General features: G+C 52.3%; 75 non-coding genes across 75 annotated transcripts; 30 read left to right on the top strand and 45 right to left on the bottom strand.

Annotated features, from left to right (window-relative positions):
• Positions 1-201: 201 nt before the first annotated feature.
• Positions 202-273, top strand: Trnam-cau (transfer RNA methionine (anticodon CAU)). The gene has a single exon. It is a non-coding gene; the product is annotated as a tRNA-Met (tRNA).
• Positions 274-507: 234 nt separating this feature from the next.
• Positions 508-579, bottom strand: Trnad-guc (transfer RNA aspartic acid (anticodon GUC)). The gene has a single exon. It is a non-coding gene; the product is annotated as a tRNA-Asp (tRNA).
• A 107-nt stretch (positions 580-686) lies between these two features.
• Positions 687-758, bottom strand: Trnad-guc (transfer RNA aspartic acid (anticodon GUC)). The gene has a single exon. It is a non-coding gene; the product is annotated as a tRNA-Asp (tRNA).
• A 107-nt stretch (positions 759-865) lies between these two features.
• Positions 866-957, bottom strand: Trnai-uau (transfer RNA isoleucine (anticodon UAU)). Its single transcript is given in 2 exon segments — positions 866-901; positions 920-957. It is a non-coding gene; the product is annotated as a tRNA-Ile (tRNA).
• Positions 958-1,335: 378 nt separating this feature from the next.
• Positions 1,336-1,408, top strand: Trnar-acg (transfer RNA arginine (anticodon ACG)). The gene has a single exon. It is a non-coding gene; the product is annotated as a tRNA-Arg (tRNA).
• Positions 1,409-1,695: 287 nt separating this feature from the next.
• On the top strand, positions 1,696-1,767 carry Trnam-cau (transfer RNA methionine (anticodon CAU)). The gene has a single exon. It is a non-coding gene; the product is annotated as a tRNA-Met (tRNA).
• A 234-nt stretch (positions 1,768-2,001) lies between these two features.
• Positions 2,002-2,073, bottom strand: Trnan-guu (transfer RNA asparagine (anticodon GUU)). Its single transcript has one exon. It is a non-coding gene; the product is annotated as a tRNA-Asn (tRNA).
• Positions 2,074-2,180: 107 nt separating this feature from the next.
• Positions 2,181-2,252, bottom strand: Trnad-guc (transfer RNA aspartic acid (anticodon GUC)). Its single transcript has one exon. It is a non-coding gene; the product is annotated as a tRNA-Asp (tRNA).
• Positions 2,253-2,359: 107 nt separating this feature from the next.
• On the bottom strand, positions 2,360-2,451 carry Trnai-uau (transfer RNA isoleucine (anticodon UAU)). The gene is given in 2 exon segments: positions 2,360-2,395; positions 2,414-2,451. It is a non-coding gene; the product is annotated as a tRNA-Ile (tRNA).
• A 378-nt stretch (positions 2,452-2,829) lies between these two features.
• Positions 2,830-2,902, top strand: Trnar-acg (transfer RNA arginine (anticodon ACG)). Its single transcript has one exon. It is a non-coding gene; the product is annotated as a tRNA-Arg (tRNA).
• Positions 2,903-3,189: 287 nt separating this feature from the next.
• Trnam-cau (transfer RNA methionine (anticodon CAU)) lies at positions 3,190-3,261 on the top strand. The gene has a single exon. It is a non-coding gene; the product is annotated as a tRNA-Met (tRNA).
• A 234-nt stretch (positions 3,262-3,495) lies between these two features.
• On the bottom strand, positions 3,496-3,567 carry Trnad-guc (transfer RNA aspartic acid (anticodon GUC)). The gene has a single exon. It is a non-coding gene; the product is annotated as a tRNA-Asp (tRNA).
• Positions 3,568-3,674: 107 nt separating this feature from the next.
• Positions 3,675-3,746, bottom strand: Trnad-guc (transfer RNA aspartic acid (anticodon GUC)). The gene has a single exon. It is a non-coding gene; the product is annotated as a tRNA-Asp (tRNA).
• A 107-nt stretch (positions 3,747-3,853) lies between these two features.
• On the bottom strand, positions 3,854-3,945 carry Trnai-uau (transfer RNA isoleucine (anticodon UAU)). Its single transcript is given in 2 exon segments — positions 3,854-3,889; positions 3,908-3,945. It is a non-coding gene; the product is annotated as a tRNA-Ile (tRNA).
• A 378-nt stretch (positions 3,946-4,323) lies between these two features.
• Trnar-acg (transfer RNA arginine (anticodon ACG)) lies at positions 4,324-4,396 on the top strand. The gene has a single exon. It is a non-coding gene; the product is annotated as a tRNA-Arg (tRNA).
• Positions 4,397-4,683: 287 nt separating this feature from the next.
• Positions 4,684-4,755, top strand: Trnam-cau (transfer RNA methionine (anticodon CAU)). Its single transcript has one exon. It is a non-coding gene; the product is annotated as a tRNA-Met (tRNA).
• Positions 4,756-4,989: 234 nt separating this feature from the next.
• On the bottom strand, positions 4,990-5,061 carry Trnad-guc (transfer RNA aspartic acid (anticodon GUC)). The gene has a single exon. It is a non-coding gene; the product is annotated as a tRNA-Asp (tRNA).
• Positions 5,062-5,168: 107 nt separating this feature from the next.
• On the bottom strand, positions 5,169-5,240 carry Trnad-guc (transfer RNA aspartic acid (anticodon GUC)). Its single transcript has one exon. It is a non-coding gene; the product is annotated as a tRNA-Asp (tRNA).
• A 107-nt stretch (positions 5,241-5,347) lies between these two features.
• Positions 5,348-5,439, bottom strand: Trnai-uau (transfer RNA isoleucine (anticodon UAU)). The gene is given in 2 exon segments: positions 5,348-5,383; positions 5,402-5,439. It is a non-coding gene; the product is annotated as a tRNA-Ile (tRNA).
• Positions 5,440-5,817: 378 nt separating this feature from the next.
• On the top strand, positions 5,818-5,890 carry Trnar-acg (transfer RNA arginine (anticodon ACG)). The gene has a single exon. It is a non-coding gene; the product is annotated as a tRNA-Arg (tRNA).
• Positions 5,891-6,177: 287 nt separating this feature from the next.
• Positions 6,178-6,249, top strand: Trnam-cau (transfer RNA methionine (anticodon CAU)). Its single transcript has one exon. It is a non-coding gene; the product is annotated as a tRNA-Met (tRNA).
• A 234-nt stretch (positions 6,250-6,483) lies between these two features.
• Trnad-guc (transfer RNA aspartic acid (anticodon GUC)) lies at positions 6,484-6,555 on the bottom strand. The gene has a single exon. It is a non-coding gene; the product is annotated as a tRNA-Asp (tRNA).
• Positions 6,556-6,662: 107 nt separating this feature from the next.
• On the bottom strand, positions 6,663-6,734 carry Trnad-guc (transfer RNA aspartic acid (anticodon GUC)). Its single transcript has one exon. It is a non-coding gene; the product is annotated as a tRNA-Asp (tRNA).
• A 107-nt stretch (positions 6,735-6,841) lies between these two features.
• On the bottom strand, positions 6,842-6,933 carry Trnai-uau (transfer RNA isoleucine (anticodon UAU)). Its single transcript is given in 2 exon segments — positions 6,842-6,877; positions 6,896-6,933. It is a non-coding gene; the product is annotated as a tRNA-Ile (tRNA).
• A 378-nt stretch (positions 6,934-7,311) lies between these two features.
• On the top strand, positions 7,312-7,384 carry Trnar-acg (transfer RNA arginine (anticodon ACG)). Its single transcript has one exon. It is a non-coding gene; the product is annotated as a tRNA-Arg (tRNA).
• A 287-nt stretch (positions 7,385-7,671) lies between these two features.
• Positions 7,672-7,743, top strand: Trnam-cau (transfer RNA methionine (anticodon CAU)). Its single transcript has one exon. It is a non-coding gene; the product is annotated as a tRNA-Met (tRNA).
• Positions 7,744-7,977: 234 nt separating this feature from the next.
• Trnad-guc (transfer RNA aspartic acid (anticodon GUC)) lies at positions 7,978-8,049 on the bottom strand. Its single transcript has one exon. It is a non-coding gene; the product is annotated as a tRNA-Asp (tRNA).
• Positions 8,050-8,156: 107 nt separating this feature from the next.
• Positions 8,157-8,228, bottom strand: Trnad-guc (transfer RNA aspartic acid (anticodon GUC)). The gene has a single exon. It is a non-coding gene; the product is annotated as a tRNA-Asp (tRNA).
• Positions 8,229-8,335: 107 nt separating this feature from the next.
• Positions 8,336-8,427, bottom strand: Trnai-uau (transfer RNA isoleucine (anticodon UAU)). The gene is given in 2 exon segments: positions 8,336-8,371; positions 8,390-8,427. It is a non-coding gene; the product is annotated as a tRNA-Ile (tRNA).
• Positions 8,428-8,805: 378 nt separating this feature from the next.
• Positions 8,806-8,878, top strand: Trnar-acg (transfer RNA arginine (anticodon ACG)). Its single transcript has one exon. It is a non-coding gene; the product is annotated as a tRNA-Arg (tRNA).
• Positions 8,879-9,165: 287 nt separating this feature from the next.
• Trnam-cau (transfer RNA methionine (anticodon CAU)) lies at positions 9,166-9,237 on the top strand. The gene has a single exon. It is a non-coding gene; the product is annotated as a tRNA-Met (tRNA).
• A 234-nt stretch (positions 9,238-9,471) lies between these two features.
• On the bottom strand, positions 9,472-9,543 carry Trnad-guc (transfer RNA aspartic acid (anticodon GUC)). Its single transcript has one exon. It is a non-coding gene; the product is annotated as a tRNA-Asp (tRNA).
• Positions 9,544-9,650: 107 nt separating this feature from the next.
• Trnad-guc (transfer RNA aspartic acid (anticodon GUC)) lies at positions 9,651-9,722 on the bottom strand. The gene has a single exon. It is a non-coding gene; the product is annotated as a tRNA-Asp (tRNA).
• A 107-nt stretch (positions 9,723-9,829) lies between these two features.
• On the bottom strand, positions 9,830-9,921 carry Trnai-uau (transfer RNA isoleucine (anticodon UAU)). Its single transcript is given in 2 exon segments — positions 9,830-9,865; positions 9,884-9,921. It is a non-coding gene; the product is annotated as a tRNA-Ile (tRNA).
• A 378-nt stretch (positions 9,922-10,299) lies between these two features.
• On the top strand, positions 10,300-10,372 carry Trnar-acg (transfer RNA arginine (anticodon ACG)). The gene has a single exon. It is a non-coding gene; the product is annotated as a tRNA-Arg (tRNA).
• Positions 10,373-10,659: 287 nt separating this feature from the next.
• Positions 10,660-10,731, top strand: Trnam-cau (transfer RNA methionine (anticodon CAU)). Its single transcript has one exon. It is a non-coding gene; the product is annotated as a tRNA-Met (tRNA).
• A 234-nt stretch (positions 10,732-10,965) lies between these two features.
• Positions 10,966-11,037, bottom strand: Trnad-guc (transfer RNA aspartic acid (anticodon GUC)). Its single transcript has one exon. It is a non-coding gene; the product is annotated as a tRNA-Asp (tRNA).
• A 107-nt stretch (positions 11,038-11,144) lies between these two features.
• On the bottom strand, positions 11,145-11,216 carry Trnad-guc (transfer RNA aspartic acid (anticodon GUC)). The gene has a single exon. It is a non-coding gene; the product is annotated as a tRNA-Asp (tRNA).
• A 107-nt stretch (positions 11,217-11,323) lies between these two features.
• Trnai-uau (transfer RNA isoleucine (anticodon UAU)) lies at positions 11,324-11,415 on the bottom strand. Its single transcript is given in 2 exon segments — positions 11,324-11,359; positions 11,378-11,415. It is a non-coding gene; the product is annotated as a tRNA-Ile (tRNA).
• Positions 11,416-11,793: 378 nt separating this feature from the next.
• Positions 11,794-11,866, top strand: Trnar-acg (transfer RNA arginine (anticodon ACG)). The gene has a single exon. It is a non-coding gene; the product is annotated as a tRNA-Arg (tRNA).
• Positions 11,867-12,153: 287 nt separating this feature from the next.
• On the top strand, positions 12,154-12,225 carry Trnam-cau (transfer RNA methionine (anticodon CAU)). The gene has a single exon. It is a non-coding gene; the product is annotated as a tRNA-Met (tRNA).
• A 234-nt stretch (positions 12,226-12,459) lies between these two features.
• Trnad-guc (transfer RNA aspartic acid (anticodon GUC)) lies at positions 12,460-12,531 on the bottom strand. The gene has a single exon. It is a non-coding gene; the product is annotated as a tRNA-Asp (tRNA).
• A 107-nt stretch (positions 12,532-12,638) lies between these two features.
• Positions 12,639-12,710, bottom strand: Trnad-guc (transfer RNA aspartic acid (anticodon GUC)). Its single transcript has one exon. It is a non-coding gene; the product is annotated as a tRNA-Asp (tRNA).
• Positions 12,711-12,817: 107 nt separating this feature from the next.
• On the bottom strand, positions 12,818-12,909 carry Trnai-uau (transfer RNA isoleucine (anticodon UAU)). Its single transcript is given in 2 exon segments — positions 12,818-12,853; positions 12,872-12,909. It is a non-coding gene; the product is annotated as a tRNA-Ile (tRNA).
• Positions 12,910-13,287: 378 nt separating this feature from the next.
• Positions 13,288-13,360, top strand: Trnar-acg (transfer RNA arginine (anticodon ACG)). The gene has a single exon. It is a non-coding gene; the product is annotated as a tRNA-Arg (tRNA).
• A 287-nt stretch (positions 13,361-13,647) lies between these two features.
• On the top strand, positions 13,648-13,719 carry Trnam-cau (transfer RNA methionine (anticodon CAU)). Its single transcript has one exon. It is a non-coding gene; the product is annotated as a tRNA-Met (tRNA).
• Positions 13,720-13,953: 234 nt separating this feature from the next.
• Positions 13,954-14,025, bottom strand: Trnad-guc (transfer RNA aspartic acid (anticodon GUC)). The gene has a single exon. It is a non-coding gene; the product is annotated as a tRNA-Asp (tRNA).
• Positions 14,026-14,132: 107 nt separating this feature from the next.
• On the bottom strand, positions 14,133-14,204 carry Trnad-guc (transfer RNA aspartic acid (anticodon GUC)). Its single transcript has one exon. It is a non-coding gene; the product is annotated as a tRNA-Asp (tRNA).
• Positions 14,205-14,311: 107 nt separating this feature from the next.
• Positions 14,312-14,403, bottom strand: Trnai-uau (transfer RNA isoleucine (anticodon UAU)). The gene is given in 2 exon segments: positions 14,312-14,347; positions 14,366-14,403. It is a non-coding gene; the product is annotated as a tRNA-Ile (tRNA).
• A 378-nt stretch (positions 14,404-14,781) lies between these two features.
• On the top strand, positions 14,782-14,854 carry Trnar-acg (transfer RNA arginine (anticodon ACG)). Its single transcript has one exon. It is a non-coding gene; the product is annotated as a tRNA-Arg (tRNA).
• Positions 14,855-15,141: 287 nt separating this feature from the next.
• On the top strand, positions 15,142-15,213 carry Trnam-cau (transfer RNA methionine (anticodon CAU)). Its single transcript has one exon. It is a non-coding gene; the product is annotated as a tRNA-Met (tRNA).
• Positions 15,214-15,447: 234 nt separating this feature from the next.
• Trnad-guc (transfer RNA aspartic acid (anticodon GUC)) lies at positions 15,448-15,519 on the bottom strand. Its single transcript has one exon. It is a non-coding gene; the product is annotated as a tRNA-Asp (tRNA).
• Positions 15,520-15,626: 107 nt separating this feature from the next.
• Positions 15,627-15,698, bottom strand: Trnad-guc (transfer RNA aspartic acid (anticodon GUC)). Its single transcript has one exon. It is a non-coding gene; the product is annotated as a tRNA-Asp (tRNA).
• A 107-nt stretch (positions 15,699-15,805) lies between these two features.
• On the bottom strand, positions 15,806-15,897 carry Trnai-uau (transfer RNA isoleucine (anticodon UAU)). The gene is given in 2 exon segments: positions 15,806-15,841; positions 15,860-15,897. It is a non-coding gene; the product is annotated as a tRNA-Ile (tRNA).
• A 378-nt stretch (positions 15,898-16,275) lies between these two features.
• Positions 16,276-16,348, top strand: Trnar-acg (transfer RNA arginine (anticodon ACG)). Its single transcript has one exon. It is a non-coding gene; the product is annotated as a tRNA-Arg (tRNA).
• Positions 16,349-16,635: 287 nt separating this feature from the next.
• Trnam-cau (transfer RNA methionine (anticodon CAU)) lies at positions 16,636-16,707 on the top strand. Its single transcript has one exon. It is a non-coding gene; the product is annotated as a tRNA-Met (tRNA).
• A 234-nt stretch (positions 16,708-16,941) lies between these two features.
• Trnad-guc (transfer RNA aspartic acid (anticodon GUC)) lies at positions 16,942-17,013 on the bottom strand. The gene has a single exon. It is a non-coding gene; the product is annotated as a tRNA-Asp (tRNA).
• Positions 17,014-17,120: 107 nt separating this feature from the next.
• On the bottom strand, positions 17,121-17,192 carry Trnad-guc (transfer RNA aspartic acid (anticodon GUC)). The gene has a single exon. It is a non-coding gene; the product is annotated as a tRNA-Asp (tRNA).
• Positions 17,193-17,299: 107 nt separating this feature from the next.
• Trnai-uau (transfer RNA isoleucine (anticodon UAU)) lies at positions 17,300-17,391 on the bottom strand. Its single transcript is given in 2 exon segments — positions 17,300-17,335; positions 17,354-17,391. It is a non-coding gene; the product is annotated as a tRNA-Ile (tRNA).
• A 378-nt stretch (positions 17,392-17,769) lies between these two features.
• On the top strand, positions 17,770-17,842 carry Trnar-acg (transfer RNA arginine (anticodon ACG)). The gene has a single exon. It is a non-coding gene; the product is annotated as a tRNA-Arg (tRNA).
• Positions 17,843-18,129: 287 nt separating this feature from the next.
• Positions 18,130-18,201, top strand: Trnam-cau (transfer RNA methionine (anticodon CAU)). Its single transcript has one exon. It is a non-coding gene; the product is annotated as a tRNA-Met (tRNA).
• A 234-nt stretch (positions 18,202-18,435) lies between these two features.
• Trnad-guc (transfer RNA aspartic acid (anticodon GUC)) lies at positions 18,436-18,507 on the bottom strand. The gene has a single exon. It is a non-coding gene; the product is annotated as a tRNA-Asp (tRNA).
• A 107-nt stretch (positions 18,508-18,614) lies between these two features.
• Trnad-guc (transfer RNA aspartic acid (anticodon GUC)) lies at positions 18,615-18,686 on the bottom strand. The gene has a single exon. It is a non-coding gene; the product is annotated as a tRNA-Asp (tRNA).
• Positions 18,687-18,793: 107 nt separating this feature from the next.
• Positions 18,794-18,885, bottom strand: Trnai-uau (transfer RNA isoleucine (anticodon UAU)). The gene is given in 2 exon segments: positions 18,794-18,829; positions 18,848-18,885. It is a non-coding gene; the product is annotated as a tRNA-Ile (tRNA).
• Positions 18,886-19,263: 378 nt separating this feature from the next.
• Trnar-acg (transfer RNA arginine (anticodon ACG)) lies at positions 19,264-19,336 on the top strand. The gene has a single exon. It is a non-coding gene; the product is annotated as a tRNA-Arg (tRNA).
• A 287-nt stretch (positions 19,337-19,623) lies between these two features.
• Trnam-cau (transfer RNA methionine (anticodon CAU)) lies at positions 19,624-19,695 on the top strand. The gene has a single exon. It is a non-coding gene; the product is annotated as a tRNA-Met (tRNA).
• A 234-nt stretch (positions 19,696-19,929) lies between these two features.
• Positions 19,930-20,001, bottom strand: Trnad-guc (transfer RNA aspartic acid (anticodon GUC)). Its single transcript has one exon. It is a non-coding gene; the product is annotated as a tRNA-Asp (tRNA).
• Positions 20,002-20,108: 107 nt separating this feature from the next.
• Trnad-guc (transfer RNA aspartic acid (anticodon GUC)) lies at positions 20,109-20,180 on the bottom strand. The gene has a single exon. It is a non-coding gene; the product is annotated as a tRNA-Asp (tRNA).
• Positions 20,181-20,287: 107 nt separating this feature from the next.
• Trnai-uau (transfer RNA isoleucine (anticodon UAU)) lies at positions 20,288-20,379 on the bottom strand. Its single transcript is given in 2 exon segments — positions 20,288-20,323; positions 20,342-20,379. It is a non-coding gene; the product is annotated as a tRNA-Ile (tRNA).
• Positions 20,380-20,757: 378 nt separating this feature from the next.
• On the top strand, positions 20,758-20,830 carry Trnar-acg (transfer RNA arginine (anticodon ACG)). Its single transcript has one exon. It is a non-coding gene; the product is annotated as a tRNA-Arg (tRNA).
• Positions 20,831-21,117: 287 nt separating this feature from the next.
• Positions 21,118-21,189, top strand: Trnam-cau (transfer RNA methionine (anticodon CAU)). The gene has a single exon. It is a non-coding gene; the product is annotated as a tRNA-Met (tRNA).
• A 234-nt stretch (positions 21,190-21,423) lies between these two features.
• On the bottom strand, positions 21,424-21,495 carry Trnan-guu (transfer RNA asparagine (anticodon GUU)). The gene has a single exon. It is a non-coding gene; the product is annotated as a tRNA-Asn (tRNA).
• Positions 21,496-21,602: 107 nt separating this feature from the next.
• Trnad-guc (transfer RNA aspartic acid (anticodon GUC)) lies at positions 21,603-21,674 on the bottom strand. Its single transcript has one exon. It is a non-coding gene; the product is annotated as a tRNA-Asp (tRNA).
• Positions 21,675-21,781: 107 nt separating this feature from the next.
• Trnai-uau (transfer RNA isoleucine (anticodon UAU)) lies at positions 21,782-21,873 on the bottom strand. Its single transcript is given in 2 exon segments — positions 21,782-21,817; positions 21,836-21,873. It is a non-coding gene; the product is annotated as a tRNA-Ile (tRNA).
• Positions 21,874-22,251: 378 nt separating this feature from the next.
• Positions 22,252-22,324, top strand: Trnar-acg (transfer RNA arginine (anticodon ACG)). The gene has a single exon. It is a non-coding gene; the product is annotated as a tRNA-Arg (tRNA).
• Positions 22,325-22,410: the final 86 nt, after the last annotated feature.

Raw genomic sequence — 22,410 nt, 5'->3', positions numbered from 1 at the left:
CGCAGCTGCATGTCGAGGCGATCGTGGTAAATATCGCTGCGTGCAAGCGTCAGCGTAGCGTCAGTCGAGCAAAGTCGAGACAAGTCAAGCTGAGAGCTGTAGGAGATGTTACGCAATCAAATGTAGGCGTGTGAAAGCGACGCAGACAACACTGCCCAAGTGTCCCAAGTGATGTGACGAAGAGCCAGTATACACCCACACAGCAGAGTGGCGCAGTGGAAGCGTGCTGGGCCCATAACCCAGAGGTCCGTGGATCGAAACCACGCTCTGCTAAAATTATTTCTTTTCCTGATTGTGTCGAGCACGATTATTACGCCTAGAGAGTCGGCTGGGGGCATTGATTCAGCCTCAAAAGCAAACCCCGTAATTCTGAAGTGTGAAGAATGCGAGAACTACTTCCTATGATGCATCATTTTTTAAGATTTTGCAGCAAGTTAATGGCAAAGTTAATGCTCTTCCGCCCCACACGCGCAACACTCGAGCAGGTTTGTGAGATAAAAATCGCGTCTCCCCGGCGGGGAATCGAACCCCGGTCTCCCGCGTGACAGGCGGGGATACTAACCACTATACTACCGAGGACGGGATGCAGGCAGCTGTCTGTGTGGGAGACACTTGTTGCAAGTAGCTGTAAACGGTCTACACTAAGTTCGGCGACTGATAGTGCAATAATTAAAAATCTAGTGTGCCTCCCCGGCGGGGAATCGAACCCCGGTCTCCCGCGTGACAGGCGGGGATACTAACCACTATACTACCGAGGAAGACGCAACTAGCGCCTATAATGCACATTAATCTTGCTGACATAGCTGATACATCTGAAATGTAGCCTCCCGATGCTGTCAGAGACAGCTGCTACGAAATAAAAGTATGCCCCAGGTGAGGCTCGAACTCACAACCCCGGCATTGCTCACGGCTACTGCCTTATAAGTACCGTGCGCTAACCAATTGCGCCACTGGGGCTACAGCGAAACGCTCTCAGTTAGCCATATTCGCTTTGCTGCAAACCAGTGGTGGCTACAAAAACATATGATCGCCACCTGCGGCCATACTGCGACTTTGGCACCTAAGTACGAATGCTTCGTGCTATTCGTGTTTGATATGCTACGCTTACATGCACATCAACCGCCTCTCGTCATCGAAAAAATGCAGAAAAACGCGCGCCTTGCCTCGTGCTACCTGTCGAACAGCGAGCGCAGATGTGTGGCAAGCTCCAAGCTCTGCAGGCGCACCGCGACCACGCAGCTGGACGAGTGGTGCCTTCCTTGGGAGCTTGATGAGCCCTGGAGAACACGTTTCTTAGCGAATTGCACTTGTCTCGTAGCGAGAAATGCTGCCACTGGCCCTGTGGCGCAACGGATAACGCGTCTGACTACGGATCAGAAGATTCCAGGTTCGAATCCTGGCAGGGTCGGCATTTTGTTAGTTGCCAACGCGTAGCTGGGCAGTGGATTTCGTATGTCGCCGCATCGTGCAGTGCTTTGTTACTCCTGTGCATCTCGCAGCTGCATGTCGAGGCGATCGTGGTAAATATCGCTGCGTGCAAGCGTCAGCGTAGCGTCAGTCGAGCAAAGTCGAGACAAGTCAAGCTGAGAGCTGTAGGAGATGTTACGCAATCAAATGTAGGCGTGTGAAAGCGACGCAGACAACACTGCCCAAGTGTCCCAAGTGATGTGACGAAGAGCCAGTATACACCCACACAGCAGAGTGGCGCAGTGGAAGCGTGCTGGGCCCATAACCCAGAGGTCCGTGGATCGAAACCACGCTCTGCTAAAATTATTTCTTTTCCTGATTGTGTCGAGCACGATTATTACGCCTAGAGAGTCGGCTGGGGGCATTGATTCAGCCTCAAAAGCAAACCCCGTAATTCTGAAGTGTGAAGAATGCGAGAACTACTTCCTATGATGCATCATTTTTTAAGATTTTGCAGCAAGTTAATGGCAAAGTTAATGCTCTTCCGCCCCACACGCGCAACACTCGAGCAGGTTTGTGAGATAAAAATCGCGTCTCCCCGGCGGGGAATCGAACCCCGGTCTCCCGCGTAACAGGCGGGGATACTAACCACTATACTACCGAGGACGGGATGCAGGCAGCTGTCTGTGTGGGAGACACTTGTTGCAAGTAGCTGTAAACGGTCTACACTAAGTTCGGCGACTGATAGTGCAATAATTAAAAATCTAGTGTGCCTCCCCGGCGGGGAATCGAACCCCGGTCTCCCGCGTGACAGGCGGGGATACTAACCACTATACTACCGAGGAAGACGCAACTAGCGCCTATAATGCACATTAATCTTGCTGACATAGCTGATACATCTGAAATGTAGCCTCCCGATGCTGTCAGAGACAGCTGCTACGAAATAAAAGTATGCCCCAGGTGAGGCTCGAACTCACAACCCCGGCATTGCTCACGGCTACTGCCTTATAAGTACCGTGCGCTAACCAATTGCGCCACTGGGGCTACAGCGAAACGCTCTCAGTTAGCCATATTCGCTTTGCTGCAAACCAGTGGTGGCTACAAAAACATATGATCGCCACCTGCGGCCATACTGCGACTTTGGCACCTAAGTACGAATGCTTCGTGCTATTCGTGTTTGATATGCTACGCTTACATGCACATCAACCGCCTCTCGTCATCGAAAAAATGCAGAAAAACGCGCGCCTTGCCTCGTGCTACCTGTCGAACAGCGAGCGCAGATGTGTGGCAAGCTCCAAGCTCTGCAGGCGCACCGCGACCACGCAGCTGGACGAGTGGTGCCTTCCTTGGGAGCTTGATGAGCCCTGGAGAACACGTTTCTTAGCGAATTGCACTTGTCTCGTAGCGAGAAATGCTGCCACTGGCCCTGTGGCGCAACGGATAACGCGTCTGACTACGGATCAGAAGATTCCAGGTTCGAATCCTGGCAGGGTCGGCATTTTGTTAGTTGCCAACGCGTAGCTGGGCAGTGGATTTCGTATGTCGCCGCATCGTGCAGTGCTTTGTTACTCCTGTGCATCTCGCAGCTGCATGTCGAGGCGATCGTGGTAAATATCGCTGCGTGCAAGCGTCAGCGTAGCGTCAGTCGAGCAAAGTCGAGACAAGTCAAGCTGAGAGCTGTAGGAGATGTTACGCAATCAAATGTAGGCGTGTGAAAGCGACGCAGACAACACTGCCCAAGTGTCCCAAGTGATGTGACGAAGAGCCAGTATACACCCACACAGCAGAGTGGCGCAGTGGAAGCGTGCTGGGCCCATAACCCAGAGGTCCGTGGATCGAAACCACGCTCTGCTAAAATTATTTCTTTTCCTGATTGTGTCGAGCACGATTATTACGCCTAGAGAGTCGGCTGGGGGCATTGATTCAGCCTCAAAAGCAAACCCCGTAATTCTGAAGTGTGAAGAATGCGAGAACTACTTCCTATGATGCATCATTTTTTAAGATTTTGCAGCAAGTTAATGGCAAAGTTAATGCTCTTCCGCCCCACACGCGCAACACTCGAGCAGGTTTGTGAGATAAAAATCGCGTCTCCCCGGCGGGGAATCGAACCCCGGTCTCCCGCGTGACAGGCGGGGATACTAACCACTATACTACCGAGGACGGGATGCAGGCAGCTGTCTGTGTGGGAGACACTTGTTGCAAGTAGCTGTAAACGGTCTACACTAAGTTCGGCGACTGATAGTGCAATAATTAAAAATCTAGTGTGCCTCCCCGGCGGGGAATCGAACCCCGGTCTCCCGCGTGACAGGCGGGGATACTAACCACTATACTACCGAGGAAGACGCAACTAGCGCCTATAATGCACATTAATCTTGCTGACATAGCTGATACATCTGAAATGTAGCCTCCCGATGCTGTCAGAGACAGCTGCTACGAAATAAAAGTATGCCCCAGGTGAGGCTCGAACTCACAACCCCGGCATTGCTCACGGCTACTGCCTTATAAGTACCGTGCGCTAACCAATTGCGCCACTGGGGCTACAGCGAAACGCTCTCAGTTAGCCATATTCGCTTTGCTGCAAACCAGTGGTGGCTACAAAAACATATGATCGCCACCTGCGGCCATACTGCGACTTTGGCACCTAAGTACGAATGCTTCGTGCTATTCGTGTTTGATATGCTACGCTTACATGCACATCAACCGCCTCTCGTCATCGAAAAAATGCAGAAAAACGCGCGCCTTGCCTCGTGCTACCTGTCGAACAGCGAGCGCAGATGTGTGGCAAGCTCCAAGCTCTGCAGGCGCACCGCGACCACGCAGCTGGACGAGTGGTGCCTTCCTTGGGAGCTTGATGAGCCCTGGAGAACACGTTTCTTAGCGAATTGCACTTGTCTCGTAGCGAGAAATGCTGCCACTGGCCCTGTGGCGCAACGGATAACGCGTCTGACTACGGATCAGAAGATTCCAGGTTCGAATCCTGGCAGGGTCGGCATTTTGTTAGTTGCCAACGCGTAGCTGGGCAGTGGATTTCGTATGTCGCCGCATCGTGCAGTGCTTTGTTACTCCTGTGCATCTCGCAGCTGCATGTCGAGGCGATCGTGGTAAATATCGCTGCGTGCAAGCGTCAGCGTAGCGTCAGTCGAGCAAAGTCGAGACAAGTCAAGCTGAGAGCTGTAGGAGATGTTACGCAATCAAATGTAGGCGTGTGAAAGCGACGCAGACAACACTGCCCAAGTGTCCCAAGTGATGTGACGAAGAGCCAGTATACACCCACACAGCAGAGTGGCGCAGTGGAAGCGTGCTGGGCCCATAACCCAGAGGTCCGTGGATCGAAACCACGCTCTGCTAAAATTATTTCTTTTCCTGATTGTGTCGAGCACGATTATTACGCCTAGAGAGTCGGCTGGGGGCATTGATTCAGCCTCAAAAGCAAACCCCGTAATTCTGAAGTGTGAAGAATGCGAGAACTACTTCCTATGATGCATCATTTTTTAAGATTTTGCAGCAAGTTAATGGCAAAGTTAATGCTCTTCCGCCCCACACGCGCAACACTCGAGCAGGTTTGTGAGATAAAAATCGCGTCTCCCCGGCGGGGAATCGAACCCCGGTCTCCCGCGTGACAGGCGGGGATACTAACCACTATACTACCGAGGACGGGATGCAGGCAGCTGTCTGTGTGGGAGACACTTGTTGCAAGTAGCTGTAAACGGTCTACACTAAGTTCGGCGACTGATAGTGCAATAATTAAAAATCTAGTGTGCCTCCCCGGCGGGGAATCGAACCCCGGTCTCCCGCGTGACAGGCGGGGATACTAACCACTATACTACCGAGGAAGACGCAACTAGCGCCTATAATGCACATTAATCTTGCTGACATAGCTGATACATCTGAAATGTAGCCTCCCGATGCTGTCAGAGACAGCTGCTACGAAATAAAAGTATGCCCCAGGTGAGGCTCGAACTCACAACCCCGGCATTGCTCACGGCTACTGCCTTATAAGTACCGTGCGCTAACCAATTGCGCCACTGGGGCTACAGCGAAACGCTCTCAGTTAGCCATATTCGCTTTGCTGCAAACCAGTGGTGGCTACAAAAACATATGATCGCCACCTGCGGCCATACTGCGACTTTGGCACCTAAGTACGAATGCTTCGTGCTATTCGTGTTTGATATGCTACGCTTACATGCACATCAACCGCCTCTCGTCATCGAAAAAATGCAGAAAAACGCGCGCCTTGCCTCGTGCTACCTGTCGAACAGCGAGCGCAGATGTGTGGCAAGCTCCAAGCTCTGCAGGCGCACCGCGACCACGCAGCTGGACGAGTGGTGCCTTCCTTGGGAGCTTGATGAGCCCTGGAGAACACGTTTCTTAGCGAATTGCACTTGTCTCGTAGCGAGAAATGCTGCCACTGGCCCTGTGGCGCAACGGATAACGCGTCTGACTACGGATCAGAAGATTCCAGGTTCGAATCCTGGCAGGGTCGGCATTTTGTTAGTTGCCAACGCGTAGCTGGGCAGTGGATTTCGTATGTCGCCGCATCGTGCAGTGCTTTGTTACTCCTGTGCATCTCGCAGCTGCATGTCGAGGCGATCGTGGTAAATATCGCTGCGTGCAAGCGTCAGCGTAGCGTCAGTCGAGCAAAGTCGAGACAAGTCAAGCTGAGAGCTGTAGGAGATGTTACGCAATCAAATGTAGGCGTGTGAAAGCGACGCAGACAACACTGCCCAAGTGTCCCAAGTGATGTGACGAAGAGCCAGTATACACCCACACAGCAGAGTGGCGCAGTGGAAGCGTGCTGGGCCCATAACCCAGAGGTCCGTGGATCGAAACCACGCTCTGCTAAAATTATTTCTTTTCCTGATTGTGTCGAGCACGATTATTACGCCTAGAGAGTCGGCTGGGGGCATTGATTCAGCCTCAAAAGCAAACCCCGTAATTCTGAAGTGTGAAGAATGCGAGAACTACTTCCTATGATGCATCATTTTTTAAGATTTTGCAGCAAGTTAATGGCAAAGTTAATGCTCTTCCGCCCCACACGCGCAACACTCGAGCAGGTTTGTGAGATAAAAATCGCGTCTCCCCGGCGGGGAATCGAACCCCGGTCTCCCGCGTGACAGGCGGGGATACTAACCACTATACTACCGAGGACGGGATGCAGGCAGCTGTCTGTGTGGGAGACACTTGTTGCAAGTAGCTGTAAACGGTCTACACTAAGTTCGGCGACTGATAGTGCAATAATTAAAAATCTAGTGTGCCTCCCCGGCGGGGAATCGAACCCCGGTCTCCCGCGTGACAGGCGGGGATACTAACCACTATACTACCGAGGAAGACGCAACTAGCGCCTATAATGCACATTAATCTTGCTGACATAGCTGATACATCTGAAATGTAGCCTCCCGATGCTGTCAGAGACAGCTGCTACGAAATAAAAGTATGCCCCAGGTGAGGCTCGAACTCACAACCCCGGCATTGCTCACGGCTACTGCCTTATAAGTACCGTGCGCTAACCAATTGCGCCACTGGGGCTACAGCGAAACGCTCTCAGTTAGCCATATTCGCTTTGCTGCAAACCAGTGGTGGCTACAAAAACATATGATCGCCACCTGCGGCCATACTGCGACTTTGGCACCTAAGTACGAATGCTTCGTGCTATTCGTGTTTGATATGCTACGCTTACATGCACATCAACCGCCTCTCGTCATCGAAAAAATGCAGAAAAACGCGCGCCTTGCCTCGTGCTACCTGTCGAACAGCGAGCGCAGATGTGTGGCAAGCTCCAAGCTCTGCAGGCGCACCGCGACCACGCAGCTGGACGAGTGGTGCCTTCCTTGGGAGCTTGATGAGCCCTGGAGAACACGTTTCTTAGCGAATTGCACTTGTCTCGTAGCGAGAAATGCTGCCACTGGCCCTGTGGCGCAACGGATAACGCGTCTGACTACGGATCAGAAGATTCCAGGTTCGAATCCTGGCAGGGTCGGCATTTTGTTAGTTGCCAACGCGTAGCTGGGCAGTGGATTTCGTATGTCGCCGCATCGTGCAGTGCTTTGTTACTCCTGTGCATCTCGCAGCTGCATGTCGAGGCGATCGTGGTAAATATCGCTGCGTGCAAGCGTCAGCGTAGCGTCAGTCGAGCAAAGTCGAGACAAGTCAAGCTGAGAGCTGTAGGAGATGTTACGCAATCAAATGTAGGCGTGTGAAAGCGACGCAGACAACACTGCCCAAGTGTCCCAAGTGATGTGACGAAGAGCCAGTATACACCCACACAGCAGAGTGGCGCAGTGGAAGCGTGCTGGGCCCATAACCCAGAGGTCCGTGGATCGAAACCACGCTCTGCTAAAATTATTTCTTTTCCTGATTGTGTCGAGCACGATTATTACGCCTAGAGAGTCGGCTGGGGGCATTGATTCAGCCTCAAAAGCAAACCCCGTAATTCTGAAGTGTGAAGAATGCGAGAACTACTTCCTATGATGCATCATTTTTTAAGATTTTGCAGCAAGTTAATGGCAAAGTTAATGCTCTTCCGCCCCACACGCGCAACACTCGAGCAGGTTTGTGAGATAAAAATCGCGTCTCCCCGGCGGGGAATCGAACCCCGGTCTCCCGCGTGACAGGCGGGGATACTAACCACTATACTACCGAGGACGGGATGCAGGCAGCTGTCTGTGTGGGAGACACTTGTTGCAAGTAGCTGTAAACGGTCTACACTAAGTTCGGCGACTGATAGTGCAATAATTAAAAATCTAGTGTGCCTCCCCGGCGGGGAATCGAACCCCGGTCTCCCGCGTGACAGGCGGGGATACTAACCACTATACTACCGAGGAAGACGCAACTAGCGCCTATAATGCACATTAATCTTGCTGACATAGCTGATACATCTGAAATGTAGCCTCCCGATGCTGTCAGAGACAGCTGCTACGAAATAAAAGTATGCCCCAGGTGAGGCTCGAACTCACAACCCCGGCATTGCTCACGGCTACTGCCTTATAAGTACCGTGCGCTAACCAATTGCGCCACTGGGGCTACAGCGAAACGCTCTCAGTTAGCCATATTCGCTTTGCTGCAAACCAGTGGTGGCTACAAAAACATATGATCGCCACCTGCGGCCATACTGCGACTTTGGCACCTAAGTACGAATGCTTCGTGCTATTCGTGTTTGATATGCTACGCTTACATGCACATCAACCGCCTCTCGTCATCGAAAAAATGCAGAAAAACGCGCGCCTTGCCTCGTGCTACCTGTCGAACAGCGAGCGCAGATGTGTGGCAAGCTCCAAGCTCTGCAGGCGCACCGCGACCACGCAGCTGGACGAGTGGTGCCTTCCTTGGGAGCTTGATGAGCCCTGGAGAACACGTTTCTTAGCGAATTGCACTTGTCTCGTAGCGAGAAATGCTGCCACTGGCCCTGTGGCGCAACGGATAACGCGTCTGACTACGGATCAGAAGATTCCAGGTTCGAATCCTGGCAGGGTCGGCATTTTGTTAGTTGCCAACGCGTAGCTGGGCAGTGGATTTCGTATGTCGCCGCATCGTGCAGTGCTTTGTTACTCCTGTGCATCTCGCAGCTGCATGTCGAGGCGATCGTGGTAAATATCGCTGCGTGCAAGCGTCAGCGTAGCGTCAGTCGAGCAAAGTCGAGACAAGTCAAGCTGAGAGCTGTAGGAGATGTTACGCAATCAAATGTAGGCGTGTGAAAGCGACGCAGACAACACTGCCCAAGTGTCCCAAGTGATGTGACGAAGAGCCAGTATACACCCACACAGCAGAGTGGCGCAGTGGAAGCGTGCTGGGCCCATAACCCAGAGGTCCGTGGATCGAAACCACGCTCTGCTAAAATTATTTCTTTTCCTGATTGTGTCGAGCACGATTATTACGCCTAGAGAGTCGGCTGGGGGCATTGATTCAGCCTCAAAAGCAAACCCCGTAATTCTGAAGTGTGAAGAATGCGAGAACTACTTCCTATGATGCATCATTTTTTAAGATTTTGCAGCAAGTTAATGGCAAAGTTAATGCTCTTCCGCCCCACACGCGCAACACTCGAGCAGGTTTGTGAGATAAAAATCGCGTCTCCCCGGCGGGGAATCGAACCCCGGTCTCCCGCGTGACAGGCGGGGATACTAACCACTATACTACCGAGGACGGGATGCAGGCAGCTGTCTGTGTGGGAGACACTTGTTGCAAGTAGCTGTAAACGGTCTACACTAAGTTCGGCGACTGATAGTGCAATAATTAAAAATCTAGTGTGCCTCCCCGGCGGGGAATCGAACCCCGGTCTCCCGCGTGACAGGCGGGGATACTAACCACTATACTACCGAGGAAGACGCAACTAGCGCCTATAATGCACATTAATCTTGCTGACATAGCTGATACATCTGAAATGTAGCCTCCCGATGCTGTCAGAGACAGCTGCTACGAAATAAAAGTATGCCCCAGGTGAGGCTCGAACTCACAACCCCGGCATTGCTCACGGCTACTGCCTTATAAGTACCGTGCGCTAACCAATTGCGCCACTGGGGCTACAGCGAAACGCTCTCAGTTAGCCATATTCGCTTTGCTGCAAACCAGTGGTGGCTACAAAAACATATGATCGCCACCTGCGGCCATACTGCGACTTTGGCACCTAAGTACGAATGCTTCGTGCTATTCGTGTTTGATATGCTACGCTTACATGCACATCAACCGCCTCTCGTCATCGAAAAAATGCAGAAAAACGCGCGCCTTGCCTCGTGCTACCTGTCGAACAGCGAGCGCAGATGTGTGGCAAGCTCCAAGCTCTGCAGGCGCACCGCGACCACGCAGCTGGACGAGTGGTGCCTTCCTTGGGAGCTTGATGAGCCCTGGAGAACACGTTTCTTAGCGAATTGCACTTGTCTCGTAGCGAGAAATGCTGCCACTGGCCCTGTGGCGCAACGGATAACGCGTCTGACTACGGATCAGAAGATTCCAGGTTCGAATCCTGGCAGGGTCGGCATTTTGTTAGTTGCCAACGCGTAGCTGGGCAGTGGATTTCGTATGTCGCCGCATCGTGCAGTGCTTTGTTACTCCTGTGCATCTCGCAGCTGCATGTCGAGGCGATCGTGGTAAATATCGCTGCGTGCAAGCGTCAGCGTAGCGTCAGTCGAGCAAAGTCGAGACAAGTCAAGCTGAGAGCTGTAGGAGATGTTACGCAATCAAATGTAGGCGTGTGAAAGCGACGCAGACAACACTGCCCAAGTGTCCCAAGTGATGTGACGAAGAGCCAGTATACACCCACACAGCAGAGTGGCGCAGTGGAAGCGTGCTGGGCCCATAACCCAGAGGTCCGTGGATCGAAACCACGCTCTGCTAAAATTATTTCTTTTCCTGATTGTGTCGAGCACGATTATTACGCCTAGAGAGTCGGCTGGGGGCATTGATTCAGCCTCAAAAGCAAACCCCGTAATTCTGAAGTGTGAAGAATGCGAGAACTACTTCCTATGATGCATCATTTTTTAAGATTTTGCAGCAAGTTAATGGCAAAGTTAATGCTCTTCCGCCCCACACGCGCAACACTCGAGCAGGTTTGTGAGATAAAAATCGCGTCTCCCCGGCGGGGAATCGAACCCCGGTCTCCCGCGTGACAGGCGGGGATACTAACCACTATACTACCGAGGACGGGATGCAGGCAGCTGTCTGTGTGGGAGACACTTGTTGCAAGTAGCTGTAAACGGTCTACACTAAGTTCGGCGACTGATAGTGCAATAATTAAAAATCTAGTGTGCCTCCCCGGCGGGGAATCGAACCCCGGTCTCCCGCGTGACAGGCGGGGATACTAACCACTATACTACCGAGGAAGACGCAACTAGCGCCTATAATGCACATTAATCTTGCTGACATAGCTGATACATCTGAAATGTAGCCTCCCGATGCTGTCAGAGACAGCTGCTACGAAATAAAAGTATGCCCCAGGTGAGGCTCGAACTCACAACCCCGGCATTGCTCACGGCTACTGCCTTATAAGTACCGTGCGCTAACCAATTGCGCCACTGGGGCTACAGCGAAACGCTCTCAGTTAGCCATATTCGCTTTGCTGCAAACCAGTGGTGGCTACAAAAACATATGATCGCCACCTGCGGCCATACTGCGACTTTGGCACCTAAGTACGAATGCTTCGTGCTATTCGTGTTTGATATGCTACGCTTACATGCACATCAACCGCCTCTCGTCATCGAAAAAATGCAGAAAAACGCGCGCCTTGCCTCGTGCTACCTGTCGAACAGCGAGCGCAGATGTGTGGCAAGCTCCAAGCTCTGCAGGCGCACCGCGACCACGCAGCTGGACGAGTGGTGCCTTCCTTGGGAGCTTGATGAGCCCTGGAGAACACGTTTCTTAGCGAATTGCACTTGTCTCGTAGCGAGAAATGCTGCCACTGGCCCTGTGGCGCAACGGATAACGCGTCTGACTACGGATCAGAAGATTCCAGGTTCGAATCCTGGCAGGGTCGGCATTTTGTTAGTTGCCAACGCGTAGCTGGGCAGTGGATTTCGTATGTCGCCGCATCGTGCAGTGCTTTGTTACTCCTGTGCATCTCGCAGCTGCATGTCGAGGCGATCGTGGTAAATATCGCTGCGTGCAAGCGTCAGCGTAGCGTCAGTCGAGCAAAGTCGAGACAAGTCAAGCTGAGAGCTGTAGGAGATGTTACGCAATCAAATGTAGGCGTGTGAAAGCGACGCAGACAACACTGCCCAAGTGTCCCAAGTGATGTGACGAAGAGCCAGTATACACCCACACAGCAGAGTGGCGCAGTGGAAGCGTGCTGGGCCCATAACCCAGAGGTCCGTGGATCGAAACCACGCTCTGCTAAAATTATTTCTTTTCCTGATTGTGTCGAGCACGATTATTACGCCTAGAGAGTCGGCTGGGGGCATTGATTCAGCCTCAAAAGCAAACCCCGTAATTCTGAAGTGTGAAGAATGCGAGAACTACTTCCTATGATGCATCATTTTTTAAGATTTTGCAGCAAGTTAATGGCAAAGTTAATGCTCTTCCGCCCCACACGCGCAACACTCGAGCAGGTTTGTGAGATAAAAATCGCGTCTCCCCGGCGGGGAATCGAACCCCGGTCTCCCGCGTGACAGGCGGGGATACTAACCACTATACTACCGAGGACGGGATGCAGGCAGCTGTCTGTGTGGGAGACACTTGTTGCAAGTAGCTGTAAACGGTCTACACTAAGTTCGGCGACTGATAGTGCAATAATTAAAAATCTAGTGTGCCTCCCCGGCGGGGAATCGAACCCCGGTCTCCCGCGTGACAGGCGGGGATACTAACCACTATACTACCGAGGAAGACGCAACTAGCGCCTATAATGCACATTAATCTTGCTGACATAGCTGATACATCTGAAATGTAGCCTCCCGATGCTGTCAGAGACAGCTGCTACGAAATAAAAGTACGCCCCAGGTGAGGCTCGAACTCACAACCCCGGCATTGCTCACGGCTACTGCCTTATAAGTACCGTGCGCTAACCAATTGCGCCACTGGGGCTACAGCGAAACGCTCTCAGTTAGCCATATTCGCTTTGCTGCAAACCAGTGGTGGCTACAAAAACATATGATCGCCACCTGCGGCCATACTGCGACTTTGGCACCTAAGTACGAATGCTTCGTGCTATTCGTGTTTGATATGCTACGCTTACATGCACATCAACCGCCTCTCGTCATCGAAAAAATGCAGAAAAACGCGCGCCTTGCCTCGTGCTACCTGTCGAACAGCGAGCGCAGATGTGTGGCAAGCTCCAAGCTCTGCAGGCGCACCGCGACCACGCAGCTGGACGAGTGGTGCCTTCCTTGGGAGCTTGATGAGCCCTGGAGAACACGTTTCTTAGCGAATTGCACTTGTCTCGTAGCGAGAAATGCTGCCACTGGCCCTGTGGCGCAACGGATAACGCGTCTGACTACGGATCAGAAGATTCCAGGTTCGAATCCTGGCAGGGTCGGCATTTTGTTAGTTGCCAACGCGTAGCTGGGCAGTGGATTTCGTATGTCGCCGCATCGTGCAGTGCTTTGTTACTCCTGTGCATCTCGCAGCTGCATGTCGAGGCGATCGTGGTAAATATCGCTGCGTGCAAGCGTCAGCGTAGCGTCAGTCGAGCAAAGTCGAGACAAGTCAAGCTGAGAGCTGTAGGAGATGTTACGCAATCAAATGTAGGCGTGTGAAAGCGACGCAGACAACACTGCCCAAGTGTCCCAAGTGATGTGACGAAGAGCCAGTATACACCCACACAGCAGAGTGGCGCAGTGGAAGCGTGCTGGGCCCATAACCCAGAGGTCCGTGGATCGAAACCACGCTCTGCTAAAATTATTTCTTTTCCTGATTGTGTCGAGCACGATTATTACGCCTAGAGAGTCGGCTGGGGGCATTGATTCAGCCTCAAAAGCAAACCCCGTAATTCTGAAGTGTGAAGAATGCGAGAACTACTTCCTATGATGCATCATTTTTTAAGATTTTGCAGCAAGTTAATGGCAAAGTTAATGCTCTTCCGCCCCACACGCGCAACACTCGAGCAGGTTTGTGAGATAAAAATCGCGTCTCCCCGGCGGGGAATCGAACCCCGGTCTCCCGCGTGACAGGCGGGGATACTAACCACTATACTACCGAGGACGGGATGCAGGCAGCTGTCTGTGTGGGAGACACTTGTTGCAAGTAGCTGTAAACGGTCTACACTAAGTTCGGCGACTGATAGTGCAATAATTAAAAATCTAGTGTGCCTCCCCGGCGGGGAATCGAACCCCGGTCTCCCGCGTGACAGGCGGGGATACTAACCACTATACTACCGAGGAAGACGCAACTAGCGCCTATAATGCACATTAATCTTGCTGACATAGCTGATACATCTGAAATGTAGCCTCCCGATGCTGTCAGAGACAGCTGCTACGAAATAAAAGTATGCCCCAGGTGAGGCTCGAACTCACAACCCCGGCATTGCTCACGGCTACTGCCTTATAAGTACCGTGCGCTAACCAATTGCGCCACTGGGGCTACAGCGAAACGCTCTCAGTTAGCCATATTCGCTTTGCTGCAAACCAGTGGTGGCTACAAAAACATATGATCGCCACCTGCGGCCATACTGCGACTTTGGCACCTAAGTACGAATGCTTCGTGCTATTCGTGTTTGATATGCTACGCTTACATGCACATCAACCGCCTCTCGTCATCGAAAAAATGCAGAAAAACGCGCGCCTTGCCTCGTGCTACCTGTCGAACAGCGAGCGCAGATGTGTGGCAAGCTCCAAGCTCTGCAGGCGCACCGCGACCACGCAGCTGGACGAGTGGTGCCTTCCTTGGGAGCTTGATGAGCCCTGGAGAACACGTTTCTTAGCGAATTGCACTTGTCTCGTAGCGAGAAATGCTGCCACTGGCCCTGTGGCGCAACGGATAACGCGTCTGACTACGGATCAGAAGATTCCAGGTTCGAATCCTGGCAGGGTCGGCATTTTGTTAGTTGCCAACGCGTAGCTGGGCAGTGGATTTCGTATGTCGCCGCATCGTGCAGTGCTTTGTTACTCCTGTGCATCTCGCAGCTGCATGTCGAGGCGATCGTGGTAAATATCGCTGCGTGCAAGCGTCAGCGTAGCGTCAGTCGAGCAAAGTCGAGACAAGTCAAGCTGAGAGCTGTAGGAGATGTTACGCAATCAAATGTAGGCGTGTGAAAGCGACGCAGACAACACTGCCCAAGTGTCCCAAGTGATGTGACGAAGAGCCAGTATACACCCACACAGCAGAGTGGCGCAGTGGAAGCGTGCTGGGCCCATAACCCAGAGGTCCGTGGATCGAAACCACGCTCTGCTAAAATTATTTCTTTTCCTGATTGTGTCGAGCACGATTATTACGCCTAGAGAGTCGGCTGGGGGCATTGATTCAGCCTCAAAAGCAAACCCCGTAATTCTGAAGTGTGAAGAATGCGAGAACTACTTCCTATGATGCATCATTTTTTAAGATTTTGCAGCAAGTTAATGGCAAAGTTAATGCTCTTCCGCCCCACACGCGCAACACTCGAGCAGGTTTGTGAGATAAAAATCGCGTCTCCCCGGCGGGGAATCGAACCCCGGTCTCCCGCGTGACAGGCGGGGATACTAACCACTATACTACCGAGGACGGGATGCAGGCAGCTGTCTGTGTGGGAGACACTTGTTGCAAGTAGCTGTAAACGGTCTACACTAAGTTCGGCGACTGATAGTGCAATAATTAAAAATCTAGTGTGCCTCCCCGGCGGGGAATCGAACCCCGGTCTCCCGCGTGACAGGCGGGGATACTAACCACTATACTACCGAGGAAGACGCAACTAGCGCCTATAATGCACATTAATCTTGCTGACATAGCTGATACATCTGAAATGTAGCCTCCCGATGCTGTCAGAGACAGCTGCTACGAAATAAAAGTATGCCCCAGGTGAGGCTCGAACTCACAACCCCGGCATTGCTCACGGCTACTGCCTTATAAGTACCGTGCGCTAACCAATTGCGCCACTGGGGCTACAGCGAAACGCTCTCAGTTAGCCATATTCGCTTTGCTGCAAACCAGTGGTGGCTACAAAAACATATGATCGCCACCTGCGGCCATACTGCGACTTTGGCACCTAAGTACGAATGCTTCGTGCTATTCGTGTTTGATATGCTACGCTTACATGCACATCAACCGCCTCTCGTCATCGAAAAAATGCAGAAAAACGCGCGCCTTGCCTCGTGCTACCTGTCGAACAGCGAGCGCAGATGTGTGGCAAGCTCCAAGCTCTGCAGGCGCACCGCGACCACGCAGCTGGACGAGTGGTGCCTTCCTTGGGAGCTTGATGAGCCCTGGAGAACACGTTTCTTAGCGAATTGCACTTGTCTCGTAGCGAGAAATGCTGCCACTGGCCCTGTGGCGCAACGGATAACGCGTCTGACTACGGATCAGAAGATTCCAGGTTCGAATCCTGGCAGGGTCGGCATTTTGTTAGTTGCCAACGCGTAGCTGGGCAGTGGATTTCGTATGTCGCCGCATCGTGCAGTGCTTTGTTACTCCTGTGCATCTCGCAGCTGCATGTCGAGGCGATCGTGGTAAATATCGCTGCGTGCAAGCGTCAGCGTAGCGTCAGTCGAGCAAAGTCGAGACAAGTCAAGCTGAGAGCTGTAGGAGATGTTACGCAATCAAATGTAGGCGTGTGAAAGCGACGCAGACAACACTGCCCAAGTGTCCCAAGTGATGTGACGAAGAGCCAGTATACACCCACACAGCAGAGTGGCGCAGTGGAAGCGTGCTGGGCCCATAACCCAGAGGTCCGTGGATCGAAACCACGCTCTGCTAAAATTATTTCTTTTCCTGATTGTGTCGAGCACGATTATTACGCCTAGAGAGTCGGCTGGGGGCATTGATTCAGCCTCAAAAGCAAACCCCGTAATTCTGAAGTGTGAAGAATGCGAGAACTACTTCCTATGATGCATCATTTTTTAAGATTTTGCAGCAAGTTAATGGCAAAGTTAATGCTCTTCCGCCCCACACGCGCAACACTCGAGCAGGTTTGTGAGATAAAAATCGCGTCTCCCCGGCGGGGAATCGAACCCCGGTCTCCCGCGTGACAGGCGGGGATACTAACCACTATACTACCGAGGACGGGATGCAGGCAGCTGTCTGTGTGGGAGACACTTGTTGCAAGTAGCTGTAAACGGTCTACACTAAGTTCGGCGACTGATAGTGCAATAATTAAAAATCTAGTGTGCCTCCCCGGCGGGGAATCGAACCCCGGTCTCCCGCGTGACAGGCGGGGATACTAACCACTATACTACCGAGGAAGACGCAACTAGCGCCTATAATGCACATTAATCTTGCTGACATAGCTGATACATCTGAAATGTAGCCTCCCGATGCTGTCAGAGACAGCTGCTACGAAATAAAAGTATGCCCCAGGTGAGGCTCGAACTCACAACCCCGGCATTGCTCACGGCTACTGCCTTATAAGTACCGTGCGCTAACCAATTGCGCCACTGGGGCTACAGCGAAACGCTCTCAGTTAGCCATATTCGCTTTGCTGCAAACCAGTGGTGGCTACAAAAACATATGATCGCCACCTGCGGCCATACTGCGACTTTGGCACCTAAGTACGAATGCTTCGTGCTATTCGTGTTTGATATGCTACGCTTACATGCACATCAACCGCCTCTCGTCATCGAAAAAATGCAGAAAAACGCGCGCCTTGCCTCGTGCTACCTGTCGAACAGCGAGCGCAGATGTGTGGCAAGCTCCAAGCTCTGCAGGCGCACCGCGACCACGCAGCTGGACGAGTGGTGCCTTCCTTGGGAGCTTGATGAGCCCTGGAGAACACGTTTCTTAGCGAATTGCACTTGTCTCGTAGCGAGAAATGCTGCCACTGGCCCTGTGGCGCAACGGATAACGCGTCTGACTACGGATCAGAAGATTCCAGGTTCGAATCCTGGCAGGGTCGGCATTTTGTTAGTTGCCAACGCGTAGCTGGGCAGTGGATTTCGTATGTCGCCGCATCGTGCAGTGCTTTGTTACTCCTGTGCATCTCGCAGCTGCATGTCGAGGCGATCGTGGTAAATATCGCTGCGTGCAAGCGTCAGCGTAGCGTCAGTCGAGCAAAGTCGAGACAAGTCAAGCTGAGAGCTGTAGGAGATGTTACGCAATCAAATGTAGGCGTGTGAAAGCGACGCAGACAACACTGCCCAAGTGTCCCAAGTGATGTGACGAAGAGCCAGTATACACCCACACAGCAGAGTGGCGCAGTGGAAGCGTGCTGGGCCCATAACCCAGAGGTCCGTGGATCGAAACCACGCTCTGCTAAAATTATTTCTTTTCCTGATTGTGTCGAGCACGATTATTACGCCTAGAGAGTCGGCTGGGGGCATTGATTCAGCCTCAAAAGCAAACCCCGTAATTCTGAAGTGTGAAGAATGCGAGAACTACTTCCTATGATGCATCATTTTTTAAGATTTTGCAGCAAGTTAATGGCAAAGTTAATGCTCTTCCGCCCCACACGCGCAACACTCGAGCAGGTTTGTGAGATAAAAATCGCGTCTCCCCGGCGGGGAATCGAACCCCGGTCTCCCGCGTGACAGGCGGGGATACTAACCACTATACTACCGAGGACGGGATGCAGGCAGCTGTCTGTGTGGGAGACACTTGTTGCAAGTAGCTGTAAACGGTCTACACTAAGTTCGGCGACTGATAGTGCAATAATTAAAAATCTAGTGTGCCTCCCCGGCGGGGAATCGAACCCCGGTCTCCCGCGTGACAGGCGGGGATACTAACCACTATACTACCGAGGAAGACGCAACTAGCGCCTATAATGCACATTAATCTTGCTGACATAGCTGATACATCTGAAATGTAGCCTCCCGATGCTGTCAGAGACAGCTGCTACGAAATAAAAGTATGCCCCAGGTGAGGCTCGAACTCACAACCCCGGCATTGCTCACGGCTACTGCCTTATAAGTACCGTGCGCTAACCAATTGCGCCACTGGGGCTACAGCGAAACGCTCTCAGTTAGCCATATTCGCTTTGCTGCAAACCAGTGGTGGCTACAAAAACATATGATCGCCACCTGCGGCCATACTGCGACTTTGGCACCTAAGTACGAATGCTTCGTGCTATTCGTGTTTGATATGCTACGCTTACATGCACATCAACCGCCTCTCGTCATCGAAAAAATGCAGAAAAACGCGCGCCTTGCCTCGTGCTACCTGTCGAACAGCGAGCGCAGATGTGTGGCAAGCTCCAAGCTCTGCAGGCGCACCGCGACCACGCAGCTGGACGAGTGGTGCCTTCCTTGGGAGCTTGATGAGCCCTGGAGAACACGTTTCTTAGCGAATTGCACTTGTCTCGTAGCGAGAAATGCTGCCACTGGCCCTGTGGCGCAACGGATAACGCGTCTGACTACGGATCAGAAGATTCCAGGTTCGAATCCTGGCAGGGTCGGCATTTTGTTAGTTGCCAACGCGTAGCTGGGCAGTGGATTTCGTATGTCGCCGCATCGTGCAGTGCTTTGTTACTCCTGTGCATCTCGCAGCTGCATGTCGAGGCGATCGTGGTAAATATCGCTGCGTGCAAGCGTCAGCGTAGCGTCAGTCGAGCAAAGTCGAGACAAGTCAAGCTGAGAGCTGTAGGAGATGTTACGCAATCAAATGTAGGCGTGTGAAAGCGACGCAGACAACACTGCCCAAGTGTCCCAAGTGATGTGACGAAGAGCCAGTATACACCCACACAGCAGAGTGGCGCAGTGGAAGCGTGCTGGGCCCATAACCCAGAGGTCCGTGGATCGAAACCACGCTCTGCTAAAATTATTTCTTTTCCTGATTGTGTCGAGCACGATTATTACGCCTAGAGAGTCGGCTGGGGGCATTGATTCAGCCTCAAAAGCAAACCCCGTAATTCTGAAGTGTGAAGAATGCGAGAACTACTTCCTATGATGCATCATTTTTTAAGATTTTGCAGCAAGTTAATGGCAAAGTTAATGCTCTTCCGCCCCACACGCGCAACACTCGAGCAGGTTTGTGAGATAAAAATCGCGTCTCCCCGGCGGGGAATCGAACCCCGGTCTCCCGCGTGACAGGCGGGGATACTAACCACTATACTACCGAGGACGGGATGCAGGCAGCTGTCTGTGTGGGAGACACTTGTTGCAAGTAGCTGTAAACGGTCTACACTAAGTTCGGCGACTGATAGTGCAATAATTAAAAATCTAGTGTGCCTCCCCGGCGGGGAATCGAACCCCGGTCTCCCGCGTGACAGGCGGGGATACCAACCACTATACTACCGAGGAAGACGCAACTAGCGCCTATAATGCACATTAATCTTGCTGACATAGCTGATACATCTGAAATGTAGCCTCCCGATGCTGTCAGAGACAGCTGCTACGAAATAAAAGTATGCCCCAGGTGAGGCTCGAACTCACAACCCCGGCATTGCTCACGGCTACTGCCTTATAAGTACCGTGCGCTAACCAATTGCGCCACTGGGGCTACAGCGAAACGCTCTCAGTTAGCCATATTCGCTTTGCTGCAAACCAGTGGTGGCTACAAAAACATATGATCGCCACCTGCGGCCATACTGCGACTTTGGCACCTAAGTACGAATGCTTCGTGCTATTCGTGTTTGATATGCTACGCTTACATGCACATCAACCGCCTCTCGTCATCGAAAAAATGCAGAAAAACGCGCGCCTTGCCTCGTGCTACCTGTCGAACAGCGAGCGCAGATGTGTGGCAAGCTCCAAGCTCTGCAGGCGCACCGCGACCACGCAGCTGGACGAGTGGTGCCTTCCTTGGGAGCTTGATGAGCCCTGGAGAACACGTTTCTTAGCGAATTGCACTTGTCTCGTAGCGAGAAATGCTGCCACTGGCCCTGTGGCGCAACGGATAACGCGTCTGACTACGGATCAGAAGATTCCAGGTTCGAATCCTGGCAGGGTCGGCATTTTGTTAGTTGCCAACGCGTAGCTGGGCAGTGGATTTCGTATGTCGCCGCATCGTGCAGTGCTTTGTTACTCCTGTGCATCTCGCAGCTGCATGTCGAGGCGATCGTGGTAAATATCGCTGCGTGCAAGCGTCAGCGTAGCGTCAGTCGAGCAAAGTCGAGACAAGTCAAGCTGAGAGCTGTAGGAGATGTTACGCAATCAAATGTAGGCGTGTGAAAGCGACGCAGACAACACTGCCCAAGTGTCCCAAGTGATGTGACGAAGAGCCAGTATACACCCACACAGCAGAGTGGCGCAGTGGAAGCGTGCTGGGCCCATAACCCAGAGGTCCGTGGATCGAAACCACGCTCTGCTAAAATTATTTCTTTTCCTGATTGTGTCGAGCACGATTATTACGCCTAGAGAGTCGGCTGGGGGCATTGATTCAGCCTCAAAAGCAAACCCCGTAATTCTGAAGTGTGAAGAATGCGAGAACTACTTCCTATGATGCATCATTTTTTAAGATTTTGCAGCAAGTTAATGGCAAAGTTAATGCTCTTCCGCCCCACACGCGCAACACTCGAGCAGGTTTGTGAGATAAAAATCGCGTCTCCCCGGCGGGGAATCGAACCCCGGTCTCCCGCGTAACAGGCGGGGATACTAACCACTATACTACCGAGGACGGGATGCAGGCAGCTGTCTGTGTGGGAGACACTTGTTGCAAGTAGCTGTAAACGGTCTACACTAAGTTCGGCGACTGATAGTGCAATAATTAAAAATCTAGTGTGCCTCCCCGGCGGGGAATCGAACCCCGGTCTCCCGCGTGACAGGCGGGGATACTAACCACTATACTACCGAGGAAGACGCAACTAGCGCCTATAATGCACATTAATCTTGCTGACATAGCTGATACATCTGAAATGTAGCCTCCCGATGCTGTCAGAGACAGCTGCTACGAAATAAAAGTATGCCCCAGGTGAGGCTCGAACTCACAACCCCGGCATTGCTCACGGCTACTGCCTTATAAGTACCGTGCGCTAACCAATTGCGCCACTGGGGCTACAGCGAAACGCTCTCAGTTAGCCATATTCGCTTTGCTGCAAACCAGTGGTGGCTACAAAAACATATGATCGCCACCTGCGGCCATACTGCGACTTTGGCACCTAAGTACGAATGCTTCGTGCTATTCGTGTTTGATATGCTACGCTTACATGCACATCAACCGCCTCTCGTCATCGAAAAAATGCAGAAAAACGCGCGCCTTGCCTCGTGCTACCTGTCGAACAGCGAGCGCAGATGTGTGGCAAGCTCCAAGCTCTGCAGGCGCACCGCGACCACGCAGCTGGACGAGTGGTGCCTTCCTTGGGAGCTTGATGAGCCCTGGAGAACACGTTTCTTAGCGAATTGCACTTGTCTCGTAGCGAGAAATGCTGCCACTGGCCCTGTGGCGCAACGGATAACGCGTCTGACTACGGATCAGAAGATTCCAGGTTCGAATCCTGGCAGGGTCGGCATTTTGTTAGTTGCCAACGCGTAGCTGGGCAGTGGATTTCGTATGTCGCCGCATCGTGCAGTGCTTTGTTACTCCTGTGCATCT

This window comes from Schistocerca nitens, unplaced genomic scaffold, assembly GCF_023898315.1.
Source record: "Schistocerca nitens isolate TAMUIC-IGC-003100 unplaced genomic scaffold, iqSchNite1.1 HiC_scaffold_55, whole genome shotgun sequence".
NCBI lineage: Eukaryota > Metazoa > Arthropoda > Insecta > Orthoptera > Acrididae > Schistocerca > Schistocerca nitens.
The sequence above is the reverse complement of the archived record's forward strand: the minus strand, read 5'-3'. Positions and strand labels throughout refer to the sequence as shown.